Raw genomic sequence first — 14,222 nt, 5'->3', positions numbered from 1 at the left:
GAGGCTTTTGGTGTGTGAGGCTTCCTAGGGAGACCTGGGACCAGCAATGCCTACTGCCAGAATTCCCTAACCACAGGAAGAATGCAGCAGGAAAAAGATGTGTTTGCTCATGCTCCCCGCCCCCTCCCGGGGATTGAAGCCAGGTGTGCCTTCCCCACGTCTTCTAGGAGTTGAACCCAGGACCCTGAGCTTGTATAAAAGGCAGGGGCTTTATCATTGGGCCACACCCCCAGTTCGCTTGTCCTTTGATTATCTAGTCCTACCACACCACAAACCAGGTGATACTGTCAAAGATAATACAATGTGATTCTGGCTGGCTGGGAATGGAGCTCACTGGTAGAATGTCTGCTTACCATGTATAAGGCCCTGGGTTCAAGCTCTAGCACCAAAAGAAAAAGTGATTCTAGATCAGGCTTAAAATGCAGAGGGGTGAACTTTCCAAAACTGCATCTCAACCAGGAAGAGTCATCGCTGGCTTTTCAAGCAATGCTGGACAGTGCACAAATGCCTGGGCCATCCGTCCCTTTAACTCCTAAACATTGCCTCCTTTTGGTTGTTGTTTTGTTTTTTGAGATAGGGTTTCACCGTGTAACTCTCACTGGCCTGAAATTTACTATGTAGACTAGGTTAAGCTTGAACTCAGAGCCTCCTGCCTCTGCTTCCTGAGTGCTGGGATTATATACATCCACTACTGTGTCTGACTGGATATTGCCTCTTAAATGATATATTTTATAGTACCCTCAAAGTACCTTATTTAGTCTTAGGCTGCTTCAAACAAACTCACACATGATTTAGGTCCCTTGCATCCAGCCCCTTTTCTTTTCTGTATTCTTGGTTTCTGGGAAAGGAACTCTATCTTCCATCTCAGCCTGAAATGTTGAGTCATCTGTGGCTTTCCTTCTTTCCCCTAGCCAGTCTGAAGTCCAATTGATTTTACTACCGAAATCTGTCCCTAATCCTTCAATTTCACTCCACATCGACAGCTGTCCATTCTGTCCAAAGAGCTGTCCTTCACTACAGATGCCTTCTTACTACTCAAACCCCAGCTCTACTGAAGAGATCCCTTCAAGCCTCATCTCCACAGGGAAGCTCCAGGAATCTCCACAAATGTAAACCCACCCCCAACCCCATCCCACCCAGAAACAGCCACACCTCCTAACGCTCTGGAGCAAAGGTTAGGGCTCCCCGCAAATGTCTGCATATCACCAGGTCTGTTTGGTTGAGCAGCAGATACCGTAAAACCGAAAGGAGAAAGGCAAGACACCTGTAAGCCCAGAACTTGAGAGGCAGAAGACAGAAGAACACCACAAGTTCAAGGCCAACCTTGTCCATTAGAAAACTCCAGGCCAGACTCAGAATGAGACCTTCTACCCCAAAACAAAACCAAAATAGGACTGGTGAGATGGTTAAGTGGGAAAAGGCACTTACTGCGCAAGCCTGCCAACACTGAATTCCATCCCCGAATCCAAAAAATGGTCCTCTAACATTCCCGTGCAAGCTGTGGCACAAGTGCAGACCCCCATCTCCACCTTACCGATACCACAACAATAATAAATCAAATTAAAACAAGCACTGGATGATGACAAATGAAACGGGCAGGTGAGGGAGCTGCTGCTCAGCCTGGATGCCCTGACCCCTCTCCTACGGAGGCTTCAAACTTCTAAGTCAAGCTCAGAATTGGCTGGGTCTCAACATCATCGCTCCACAGTGCAGACCTCATCTGACCCCAGATGGGAGAGGAAGCTAGCAGCCAGGCAGGGGAAACCCAGCTGGGCTGCAGCCAGAGGCTCTATATTTCAGAAGCGCCAAAGGAGCCACACAATAGTCTGTCGGGGGCTGTTGTGCTGCCCAGGGCAGGCAGCTGTCTGCGTGTAAAAACCAAGGATCTGTCTCTTCTTACAGTCTTATCATACTGACCCCTAGCAAGCTGCCAAGCTGCAAAGAACAAGCACTCCTACACTTTCGGGCAGGCACAACCCTCTGTGACCAGCCCAGCCCAGCCCTGCCGCGGCTGGAAAGCTGGAAAGCATGCCTCCCCGTCCTTGGCAGGGTGGGGCATGGCGGCCCTATCTGGATTCTCTGTCCCACATCTCTGGATAATGAGACAGAAATTTTATGCTGTGCTTCCCTAACATTTGTGTTCAGGCTTTGCATCTCTGTATGTGTAGCCTTCCTCCTAAACCTTCCTTCTCTGCTGAGACTCTACCAGTGCTCAGGCTGGGCAGGTTCTCAAATCCTAGCACATATTATACCCAGTGTGAGCCCTCTGTGATCCCACCTCCCACCAGGGCTTAAGGAAAACCTGGTTAGAGCAGAGCTGAGTGTAAAGAGGTGGTGGTGCACACCTTTAATCACAACAGGTAGAGGCAGGTGGATCTCTGAGTTCAAGGCCAGCTTGGTCTACAGAGTGAGTTCCAGGACAGTCAGGGCTATACAGAGAAACCCTGTCTCAAAAAAAAAAAAAAAAAAAACTGGGGGCTGGAGAGATGGCTCTGTGGTTAGGAGTGCTGACTGCTCTTCCAGAGGACCCAGGTTCAATTCCTACCACCCACATGGCAGTTAACAGCTGTCTGTAACTCCAAGATCTGACACCCTCAGAGAGAAATACATGCAGGCAAAACACCAATGCCGATAAAATAAATTTAAAAAAAAAGAGAGAGAGAAAAAAACAACAACAAAAAACAAAAACCACACACACACATGCACACAGAGAACTAAAAAAATAAGAACCATTTTTTTCAGGGCTTATGGATGCCCAGCCTAACAAGAGAAAGGATGGAGAGATGGCTCAGTGGTTAAGAACACTGGCTACTCTTCCAGAGGACCTGAGTTCAATTCCCAGCACCAACATGGCAGTCTTTAACTCCAAGATCTGACACCCTCACACAGACATACATGCAGGCAAAACAGCAATGCAGATAAAATAAAAAAAATAAATAAATAATTTTTGCAAAGAAAAAGAGGGATGTGAAGCAAGGCCTGATGAACCTTTTTGCCTGAACCCCAACAGAGCTACAATAAGGATCAGGAGAAGGGGGGTATGAGGAGCTGACAACAGAGCAGCAGCCCCCCTGGCTGCAGGAATCTACGTTCCCTAGGGAAACCTGAACTGCCTGTTTGCTGCTTAATGCATCCACACAGGTCAAGAGAAAGGTCAAACCAACTTCCAGACGTCTGGACCGCACAGTGCATTCTGGGCTCCCACTCTGCCCTCCCACTCAGGATGTGGCATTCCTCTGTTGGGTTGACCAGATGGTTTGAGAGCAGAGCCCTCAGCAGCCCTGTGAGTTCTTTATTTACACGTGGACGTGCATTCCTGAGAGGAACAGTGACAAAGCACTGTGGATAGATAGGAGTATTTACATTGTATGTGCACCCTATCAAAGTCAGTCCCGCAAGGTGAGAGTAAAGTTCGGAGCCCTGGAAGTGAGTAGCTTCCTCTTTTCAAGAACCACACAGCCCTATCCCCAATGTCTTAGGATGCTTGGAGGCTGCCAACAAAGGGACCGTGGCTGGCTCTTCTCCCTGTCCTGCATAAGACGAATGGCAGGGATCCACAGATCAGGGATAGACGGGAGGAAGGCAGAGGCAAGCGGAACTCTGAGTTTGAGGTCAGCTTGGTCTACAGAGTGAGTTCTAGGACAGCCAGAGCTACACAGAGAAATCCTGTCTTGGGGAAAAAAAGAATTGCCAAGACTACCAGTATAGGTGGAAAAATGTAGACAGCCGGGTAACCCCTATGTAAACCATGAGGTGTCTCATTTGAGATGAGAACTCACCTTCATCCTAGAGGTTTCCTCATGATGGCTTCATGGTCAGGTATATCTTGCCTTTCAGGAACTGATGACATTGCTTCATCAAACACCCATGACTCTGAACCCTGACATAAACTACTTATCTGCTCCCCACTTCACAGCAGGCCTGAGAAAATAGCTCCTTACCCTAGAACAGGAGACCCCTTTCTTACCGTCCTCAGTTTTCTGAGTCTAGAATTATCTCTGGGGCTGGAGAAATGGCTCAGCAATTGAGAGCCATTGTTGCTCTTACATAGAGGACTAGAATTTGGTTTCCAGCACCCGCACTGGGCAGCTCACAATCACCTGTAACTCTTGCTCCTGGGGATCTGACAGCCTCTTCTGGCTTCTACAAGCACCCACACACATGACACACATGTATTGTACATGTACACGCACGTGCGCGCACACACACACACAGACACACACACACACACACACACACACTGGCTTTAAATAAATCTTTAGAGTCATTTCCCCTGCCCTTGGCACCTTGGGTATTCCCAAGTGATGCTGAGGAACCAGCCAGAAGCTAAACAGGCACAGGTCCATGGGAACACCAAGCCCTCTGGGGCAGGGCAGAACACAGAAAGCCAACCACAGAAAATCCCAGGGCAAGCCAACCCCAATGGACCCTCCTTGCTTCCTAGAGGAGAATGCAAAAGCCCATCCCAGGCCTTTCCCACCACATCCCCTGGGGTTGCTACCTGTTCTCTGCACAGCCCCAGGACTCAGTACAGGCCTATGAAAAAACTTTAATTTCTTCCTGGCATTTTAGCTCCAAGTCACCATGTACCTCAAATGACAAGAACTTTGTCTTTAACTGGATATGGGTGGGATTGGGGGTCAGAGACAAGAGCCTCAGCATTCCACTGTTTACTGTTGTAAGGCTCCTTTGAAAGCAAAGGGACCCTGTGGGAAAAGGCAGGAAGAATTAGATGTGGGGGGGGGATCTCTCCTGCAATCCACCTCTTTTCTCCCCTCTTCCACCAGCCCCATCCCCTCCACATTCCCTTTAACCACAGAAACAAATAACTTGTTGATTTTTCCTGCCAGAGCAGTTCCCTCTAGACCAATTAGCTATTTGCATTTGTTGCTGATTTTCTTCCTCTCAAGGCTGCTGACCTGTAAGGCTGAGAGGCTGGGGCCTCTCCACAGGGCTAGAACTCCAACCCCTGAAAGATTCAAGGGTAGAGGTAGAGCAGTGAGGGCTGCTCCTCGGGGTCCCCAGGTTATGTCTCGAGCCCCACGATGCTGTCCTTTGATAAGCCAGGAAGCCTCTGCCCGAGGACAGCCTCAGCTCTAACCACATAGCAAATGGTGGCCTTCGGTAGCTCTATGGCATATCCTCATTCTGATCCCAGTCAGAAAAGAAGGAATCAAACAGAAAAAAATAATGATGGACGTGGTAGCATAGGAAGTAGACACAGGGGGACCAAGAATTTGAAGCCAGTCTGGGTTACATAACATGTTCCAGGCTAGCTGTATACCAGGCCACAGGAGAACCCAAGGCCTGCTGGGGAAAGAGCAATGCCTCAGAGATAGAAGACCCGGGTCCTACTGCTCCTTCCCCAACAGTTCAGCATGAATAACTTCAGAGTCAGGGCCTCATGCCAATCCACCTGAAGGAAGAGGAGAGGCTGGGGACCCTCTTACGCTTTCAACATCTTTTTGTTTGTTTGCTGTTTTGAGACAAGGCTTCTCTGTGTAACCCTGGCTGCTCTGTGGACCAGGATGATCTCCAACTCAGAGCTCCGCCTGCCTCTGCCTCCCGAGTGCTGGGATTAAAGGCGTGCACCACCACACTGCTGCTTTCAACATCTTAGACTGGAACTGTGTGTGCTATGTCTACATTTGATATTTTACAAGTAAAATTTTAGTACCCATGGACTGGAGCTATGGCTCAGTAGTTAGGAACATCTGCTTTAACAGAGAACCAAAGTTCCGTTCCCAGAGCCTGCATAAGGCAGCTCAGAACTGCCTGTGACATCAGCTCCTGGGAGGTCGGAAGCCTCTGGCCTCTGTGGACACCGCCACTCACGTGCTCACGCCCACACACAGACACACAAGCATACACATAATTAAAAACAATAAAAATAAGCCTTTCAATAATTTAACAACTATTTCAAAATAAGCACAAATTAAATTCCCCCCTCTTACATTTTCTCCCCTTCCTCCCCTTTCCTCACCGCCTCTCTCAAGTCTGTGTTAAAAGTCAGGAAAATATCACAGAGATCTTAACTGACAGAACACACACCGCTCTGTTCCCGGACGTTAGCCTTCTGCTCTGGAAATCTACGGGAATAGAGTACTCTTCTGTGTGGCACTTCAGTGGACCCTGCTCTTGTCCTCCTGCCCACTCCCACAGGAGGAACTCTCCCTCCATAGCTAGAAACCTGGGGTGGCTGGAAGCCCAGCTATGCCCTTGGGCCGAGATGAGATCTGTGAAGGCAACAGGAACACTCGATTGACAATATGTTGTAATTACAATAATGATTTGTAAATAAGCAACAAGAAGTACTTGGGAACGGCTGGCCGGGGACACACGCAGCTGTCCCTAGTGAGTCCTGCCTAGCTGAAGGAAAAGTCTGTATTCAGTAGGTGCAGACCAAGCGGAGACTCTTTCCTTGGGAAACACTACTTGGAGATTTCAACCCTAATAGCTAACAAAAATTTATTAACAAGCATTCTGAGCAAAGAGAAAAAAAAAATACAAGTCACTAGAGAAATGGGGCAGGCCCTTTGATTGCTATGGACTTGGATATGCAGGAACATGGGGAAGAATGGGAGACTGATGGAATAGGAGGCTGGGGTAGAGAAACTGAGCGAAGCGGGGTGGGGGGAGCCCATCCTAGGCAAAGCGGGGAGGAAAGAGATGCGATGGTGGTGGCTACCAAGCCCCAGCTGCTCTCATTTACTATGGCGGGCCTCGGTTTGAGGCACCAAACTTCAGACAGCTTGGGGACAGGAGTAAAAATGCTGACGGAGATGCCAGGTATGCCATTGGCAGCCACAGGCAGCGTCTGCAAAGTAGGCCATATTATCTCCTGAGAACCTCCTTCCTGGGTGGCCCTTTTCAGCTCAAGGAAGCAACCCTCATCACGTAGGCATCAAAACGCCAAACTCCAGAGAATCAAGTATTTTTCCAGAAGATCATAGCAACTTTTCAGAGCCTCTTTCAGTCCCTCCCTTTTCCATTTCTACTGCCAAGTCCCAGCCTTCATGACATCTTACTCGGCCCCTATCTGGTTTTCCGTATCATCCCTCCTCTCCTTGTCCCCTGATGACCCTGCCATACCAGGCTGCCTATCAGTCTGCCCTTGGCTGGCTCAGAAACCTGTCACACTAAGCCCTTTGCCACCTGCCAACTCAAGTCCTTGCCTAGTGCTTTTTGGGTCAGTCTCTCATAGTACCTACAGGGCCCACTTCCTCATTCTCTCTCAAGAGGTCATGCTGCCAGTCCTGCCCTCACCAGTGAGAGGCACGTGGCCCAGGCTGCGATGGGAATCTGGGCACAGCCCATCTTGGAGACCAAGTCCATGACACTCTCACGAGGCTATACCCACCCTGAGACCCTGAAGAGCATGTGAGTCCCAAGTCACCCCTCCCTCTGACTGTCATCTCACAGCCTTCCAGGAGAGCCCTTTCTTACCAAAGTCTCAGATGCAAAGTTTCTTACTGGCCTCTTCCTTTCTTCTAATCTCTTGCCCCTCTTTCTCCATTCAGAGAGAGCCAAAGAAACTACGTTTCCTTCCCCTAAGGCATATTGTAGAGACTAGAACCCCTAAAAGAGAACAACGACAACAACTACAAACTAGGACCTCCTTGCTAAAATAAGCAATAAGACTAAATGTCACTCCCATCTTCCCCTGCCTCGGCTCTGGCCTCTCTTGCCTGACAGCGACATATCCAAAAAAGTAAGCATGCTGCCCTGTATCCAGAAAGAAGTAATGCTTCCACAGGCTAAGAAGCGGCTAGCGGGCATTAGGCCAGCCTTTTTTTGGTCCTGTCTTATTTCTGCACAGCTCTCTAAGCTTCCTCAACTCAAGCGTACAAATGGATAGTTCACGAGGGTCTTCAATCTGAAGGCCTCACGGCGTGTAAAACTATGATTAATTAATAAAAAGATTTGTTACACTTTTCTCCTGTTAATTTTTGTTGGTTTGATTTCTTCATATAGGGTCTTACTATATAGTCCAGACTAACCTTGAACTCATAACCCTCCTATTTCAGGTTCCCAAGTCCTGGGATTGCAGATATGCCCTACCATGCATGCTTTTTTTTTTTTTTTTTTTTTTTTTTTTTTTGGTTTTTCGAGTCAGGGTTTCTCTGTGGTTTTGGAGCTTGTCCTGGAACTAGCTCTTGTAGACCAGGCTGGTCTCGAACTCACAGAGATCCGCCTGCCTCTGCCTCCCGAGTGCTGGGATTAAAGGCGTGCGCCACCACCGCCCGGCCCATGCATGCTTTTTGCTGTTGTTGGTTTTGTTACTGTGAGTTCATCTATATGTATGCACGTGTGTGCACGTGTGTTGTGTGCACAGAGCATTCACCTCCTTTGAGGCAGGTCTCTTATTAGTCTGAATCTCACCAACTGACTGGCCAGCAAGCCCCACGCATCCTCCTGCCTCTGCACTCCTACACTGAGTTTACAAGCATGTACCACCATGCCTGACATTTTTTATTCGGGTGCTGGGAATTTAACCCAGGTCCTCATGTTTGAAAGTCAAGCTCTTTATGAACCAAGATCTCTCCCCAGCCCTGGATGTTGTACTTTAAATTTCACATGTAAAATAATGACAATGGTGTCCACCTTGCAAGGCGGCTATGAGGCTTCCCTACAGCATGAGGACATCTATTGTGGGGCTGGGTTAGCCGTGAGCATTCAAAGAACCCATTCCTGGAGCCATCAGGAGGACTAATTTAACGGACGGGCGGGAATGTGAGTCCTGGGGCTGCCCTGCACCCCACACCTTGTCTTTCAGTTTCTCACTAGCCCTACCTGGATCTAGATCTGCCTGGATATATATATATATATATATCTTCCTATATATCTGCATCTACTTCTCATTGGCATGTAAACAGATAGGAAATATTTGCAAAACACAGTATGGTTCCTCTGGCTTGTCTAAACTCCAGATTCTTGGGCATCTTGTCCAGTGTGCAGCCATCACAGGACTTCACCTGACAGGCACCCTAATCCTCTCAGTCTGGAAAATCTGGATGGAACAGACAAGTGTCTGTCTCAGCTGCTGCTTTATTGTATCTAGGCAGCTAACCTTTTCCAAAGTCCTGGTTCCTAAACATCCTGTTTGGTCCTGAGGCCCTCCTTCCAAGAACGGGGCTGTCGTTAGAGTAGGCCTGGCAGCTCAGGCTCCATACTCAGGCCACGTACAACCCTGGGTGGCAACAGAATCAAGACAAAGGCTACCACAGCACAGCTGCCAGAATAAGCCAGGAAATAAGGTGAACGAAAGTCTTTCCGTCTGTCGGGATTAGCTTTCCATGCAGCTGTAATGGCTCAACTCAGCATCTGTCAAACTGTTAGACCCAAGGAGCTGAAGAGAGGTACAAATTCAGACCAACTGAAACAAAAAAAACTCTGGCAACATGGCATAGGGATCTGTGCCTGAACTAACTCTCCAGGGGATTCCAAGATCTGGAAAATACAAAGCACCCAGCCATAAACCTTTAATCATAAGCCTTTCTGCTCTGCCAGGCATCATGGTACAAATCAGAGAAGAGACAGGAGGGTCACTGAAAGCTCCAAGCTAGCACGGACTACACAGTAAGTTCAAGGCCAATCAGGAGCCGGGCGGTGGTGGCGCGCGCCTTTAATCCCAGCACTTGGGAGGCAGAGGCAGGCGGATCTCTGTGAGTTCGAGACCAGCCTGGTCTACAAGAGCTAGTTCCAGGACAGGCTCCAAAGCCACAGAGAAACCCTGTCTCGAAAAACCAAAAAAATAAAAAAATAAAATAAAATAAAATAAAAAAGGCCAACCAGGGCTCTGTAGTAAGACACCACTTCAAAAATGAAAGCTAAGGCAGGCAAGACAACTCAGGGGATAAAAGCCCATGCCACCAAGCCTGACCACCTGGATCTGATTCCCAAAACCCACATATGGAAGGTGAGAACTGACCCCTGCAAGTTCTCCTCTGACCTCCACACATGGGTCACGACACATACGAACACACACCCCCCAAATTAATTACTTTTCTAAAAACTGAAAACAAAATGACAACAAAACCTCTGCTTCAACTGCGCACCCGCTAAAGTAGTCCAGAAATAAAGATGCATTTAAAGGACTTCCACAAAATCAGGTACACGGCTCAGGATCAGGGCGCACAGCACACCTGGAATCCCAGGACTGGGGCAGAGGCGAGAGAATCAGTTCAAGGCCATCTTCAGCTTCGCACCAAATCTGAAGACAGCCCAGACCTCACGTAAGACCTTGTCTCAAAGGCAAAACAAAATGCAAATACACAAGACCACTACGGCGAACAAAATACACTAGAGAATAACAAAGGAATCCATTTCCCACCTCTCTTCCTGAACCATAGTCCCTATATCATCTCCTACTATTAAAAAAAAAAAAGACTCAAGGGAGCTGGCTCAGTGGTTAAGAGCACCTGTTGCTTTTGCGGAGGACCAAGTTGGTTCCCAGAACCCCCATCTAGGGTCTTTTTTTTTTTTTAAATATTTAATTATTTATTAAGCATACAATGTACTGCTGGCATGGAAGGCACCAGGTCTCATTACATATGGTTGTGAGCTACTATGTGGTTGCTGGGAATTGAACTCAGGACCTCTGGAAGAGCAGCCAGTGCTCTTACCCTCTGAGCCACCTCTCCAGCCCCCCATCTAGGGTCTTACAACCACCTGAAACTCCAGTTCCAGGGCAGCTGCTTCCCTCTTCTGGCCTCTCAGGGCAGCCACATGCACATGCTCAGACGCAGGCAGACACACATAGAAAAATGAGATGAATCTTTAAGAGAAGAACTCAAGCTAAAGAAGAAACCGAGCTGCCTCGCTTTCCCCACACCTGGAACCTTGCTGTTTCAGATCCCTCAATCTGAAACAGCTGCCGAGGCTTGTGTGTGGAGGTCAAAGGACAAGTTTATGGAGTCAGTTCTCTTCTTCCAACCTATTTGGGCTCAGGGGTTAAGCTCAGATTGCCAGTCTCGTTTGACAAGTACCTTTACCTGGAAGCAGTCTCAAAGACCCCTCTTTTGGGGTTTCTGAGACAAGATCTCATTGTACAGCCTGGAGTGTCTTCAAATGGTAATCATCTTGCCATCCCGAATGCTGGCATAACAAGTGTGTGCCACCCTGCCTGAGTCTGGTGATTCTTAATGGCTTCAAAACTAGTTCTATCTTTTGGGCTCTAAAAGTGCCTATGACCTATCAGCATGCCATAGAACTCTACAGTGGCCTCTGGGGCACGGACACTCCCACTGGACCCTGGCAGGCTTGCATAGTGTGCAGATGTAGACATAAACATTCACACAGACAGTTGGCCCCCTGGCCTCACTTTTCCATTCTCAAGTTACAAGGTTAAAAGCATCCTATTCACAGCCAAGGGGGAGGGAGCATGGGAGGGACCACGCGTTGAAGCAGAGAACCATCTGGTTCAGATCAAGACTGCTCACTCAGGAACCCCGCAAACTTCAGAAGACTCCCATCCCTCCCTGATGGCTCACAGGTTCCCCTCCTCTCTTCCCCACTTTTTACTGGGAGACTGGAGATAAGGGAAGACTAGTGTGACCCAAAGGAAAAGTCAGCTGAAGAAACAGGGTTAAAACCAGCCAAACAAACAAAAACTGGATCATACCACGCCTGTGTGTCCCCCTCCCTCTTTCCTTCAAGTCAGACGCACCAGGACTAAACTTGAGATCTCCACCTACGGATACAGCCACAGCGCCTTCCTCCACAAAGCTCTCAGAGCGCACACATCAGGCATCCCTCCCGAAGGGGCAACCACTCCAAAGTTAACAGCAGAAGCCAGATTAGCTGAGGGTATAGTGACCAGAGTTCTCCAACGCCACCATCTCCATAAGGGTAAACGGTGCCTTCCAAACCAGACTCCGGAGCCCACCAAGCTTGAGGAAGGGAAGGCCAATCGGTTTCTAGACATTTGTACACAAGTAGGAGCATGGGTTACTGGCTAGAAATAACTACTTCCCAGGGCCCCCCGGGTGCCCTGAATGGTTCTCGGTGTATAGATGAAACGAGGCAAAATGGGAGAAGGATGCAGCTGGCAAAATTGAAGCAGAAAGGCTAACTTGAGCAAGCAGCTCAAAGGGACGGAGACTCAAAGCAGCAAAGGGATGGAGACTCCTCTCCAGGCGGAGGGCTATGCAAAGGAGGGGGCGACAGAAGTAAGAGACAACTAAACAGGAGAGACTGGTGTGAGCTCAGCCAAGAGCAGGGGCTGGGAAGTTTGATCCGATCACAGGGGCATAGCTGGAGGAACTAACGTGTCTTGACATGGTAAGGGATGGAGGAACAGGAGGGACAAGGGACAGGGCTCAGGCCAGAGTCCAGAGGGCGGGCACACTGACCAAGTTTCTGGTTGGCTCATGCCTCAGTTTCTCCAAAGTAGGAAGGAGGTCAAACTGTCAGGTCTTATAAAAGAGAACTAGGCCACAGAGCGTGGCTAGGGGTCAGTGCCAAGCTTGGGGAAGGCCGAAGGGTAGAGGAATAAGTGCGGATGGTGCAGACAGCTTCTGATCAAGAGAAGTGAGGCAGGGATTTCCGGATGGAGCAGGTTCCCAAGCTCCGGGTGCTGGAGGTACCAACAACCTGGGGTGTGGAAGTGTGGACTAGGACAGCGTTTTCAGGGGCTGGGGTTGGGGGCTACCAGCAAGGAGTGTCACAGGAGTGCCTGGAAGACTGGGAGCTGCTAGATATGTAGGAGCTGAAGGCGGGGATCCGGATCGAGGCCAAGGCAATCAGACCCCCGCCCACACGGCGCCCGGTCCCGGGGGAAGTTGCTGGGCTGGACCCGAAGGGTATGGGCCTCTGGGCCAAGCCCTCTGCCCGCACAGAGGAGGGTTGGGGCAGCACGGGGCCCGGGGAGCCCCGCATCCCTCCCTCTCGCATCCCGCCCGCGCACCTCAGTCTGCGCTGGGCGCCGCGCGGGCCATGCCTGCCGCTCCTGCCGCCGCCTCCGCCCGTGCAAAAAGCTGCCGCCGCCGCCGCCGCCGCCTCCCTCGCCCGGACCCGTTAGCTTCAAGGTTCTCTAGTTCGCCTGCTTAGGGCCAGTCCCGCCCTTGCTTGGCCCTGCCCTCCCGGAGCGCCGCGGCTGCAGCCTCGGCCCGGCCCCTCCCCCCACCCCTGCCCAGCAAAAGGGAAGGGTGGGGGAAGGGGGCGGGTGCCCCCTCCCCATTCACATCCTCCAGGACTCTCCCCTCCCTCCTCTCCCCCAAGTTTTTCAGGCACGCTGGGATATGTAGTCCAGTGGGGCAAGGTCTGCCAGCAGCGCTCCGCGTTAAGGACTATCACTCCCAGAAAGCAATGCACTCCCATATCTGAGATCATGGTCTTTGTAGTTCTGCCCGAATTTAGGGGGTTAAGGCGCAGAATTAAGGGGCGTCTTCTTCTGTTTCCCAGCCACGCGGCTCTGGGCACCTGAAATCTGGGCGATGTAGTCTGTGCGCCCCAGCCGGGCTTTGGTACCTGGTTCCTCAAAGGATGCGAATAAGCTGAGGATGCCTCTCACACATGGCTGTGATCAGCTGCGGCCGAGCCCAGCTGAAGGGGACTGTTTGTACTTGCTCTTGCCAAGAGCCGCGACCTGAGCCAGCTGGGTTCATGCCCTGGCCCTGCAAGCTGCAGCTGCAGTGAGGCCGCTAGGTTTAGGCTGTTAGAAAGAGGGGACCCAGCAGCGATGTGAGAATGGGGTTTGTCCTCATTTAGACTACGTACCCCACCTGCCAAGTGTCTTGTAGGCGCCCTACAGCCCTCATCCACTAGGGCTTCCCCTCACTTCAGACTTCCGTCTCTTAGGCGCCCTTAGCTTCTTATTCTCTAGGGTAACGGGCACACGTTTTAAATATTCATCCACACCGGTCTTAGACAATTCTTGCCTCAACTTTCAAACCTTTAGGAAGTTCCTAATTGCTGATACATCTACCCTTCAAACGTCTCCAACTGGCCAATGGTTCTCAAACTGTTGTGGGTTGGAACCTCCTCTAAAAAGCCTGAGCAAGTAGACTTCTGGTCCTAACCAGAAGTTTCTGGTTCATTAGCTCTGGGCCCCCAGACCCTGCCTGTCTGTGCTTTCTTTCCCTTATTATGTAACCCAAGTAGCCTCAAATTCACTTTGTAAGCCAGGCCTGCCTGGAACCTATGTTAGATGGATCCTCCTTATCCTCCTGTGGGTTGGGATTATAGACATTAGCCACTACACCCTGCAATACACATGTTTG

General features: G+C 50.0%; 1 protein-coding gene across 1 annotated transcript in view; it reads right to left on the bottom strand.

Annotated features, from left to right (window-relative positions):
- Nucleotides 1-13,181, bottom strand: part of St3gal2 (ST3 beta-galactoside alpha-2,3-sialyltransferase 2) — a 54,211-nt gene extending 41,030 nt beyond the window's left edge. Inside the window, exon 1 of the mRNA XM_041650128.1 lies at nt 12,908-13,181. The gene's annotated coding sequence lies outside the window, so the exon portion shown is untranslated. The remainder of the gene's footprint in view (nt 1-12,907) is intronic.
- Nucleotides 13,182-14,222: the final 1,041 nt, after the last annotated feature.

Source organism: Microtus oregoni, unplaced genomic scaffold (genome assembly GCF_018167655.1).
Source record: "Microtus oregoni isolate MIOR12 unplaced genomic scaffold, Mior012 000004F_ref0000308, whole genome shotgun sequence".
NCBI lineage: Eukaryota > Metazoa > Chordata > Mammalia > Rodentia > Cricetidae > Microtus > Microtus oregoni.
Note: the sequence above shows the minus strand (reverse complement) of the source record. Positions and strands in the feature narration are given on the sequence as shown.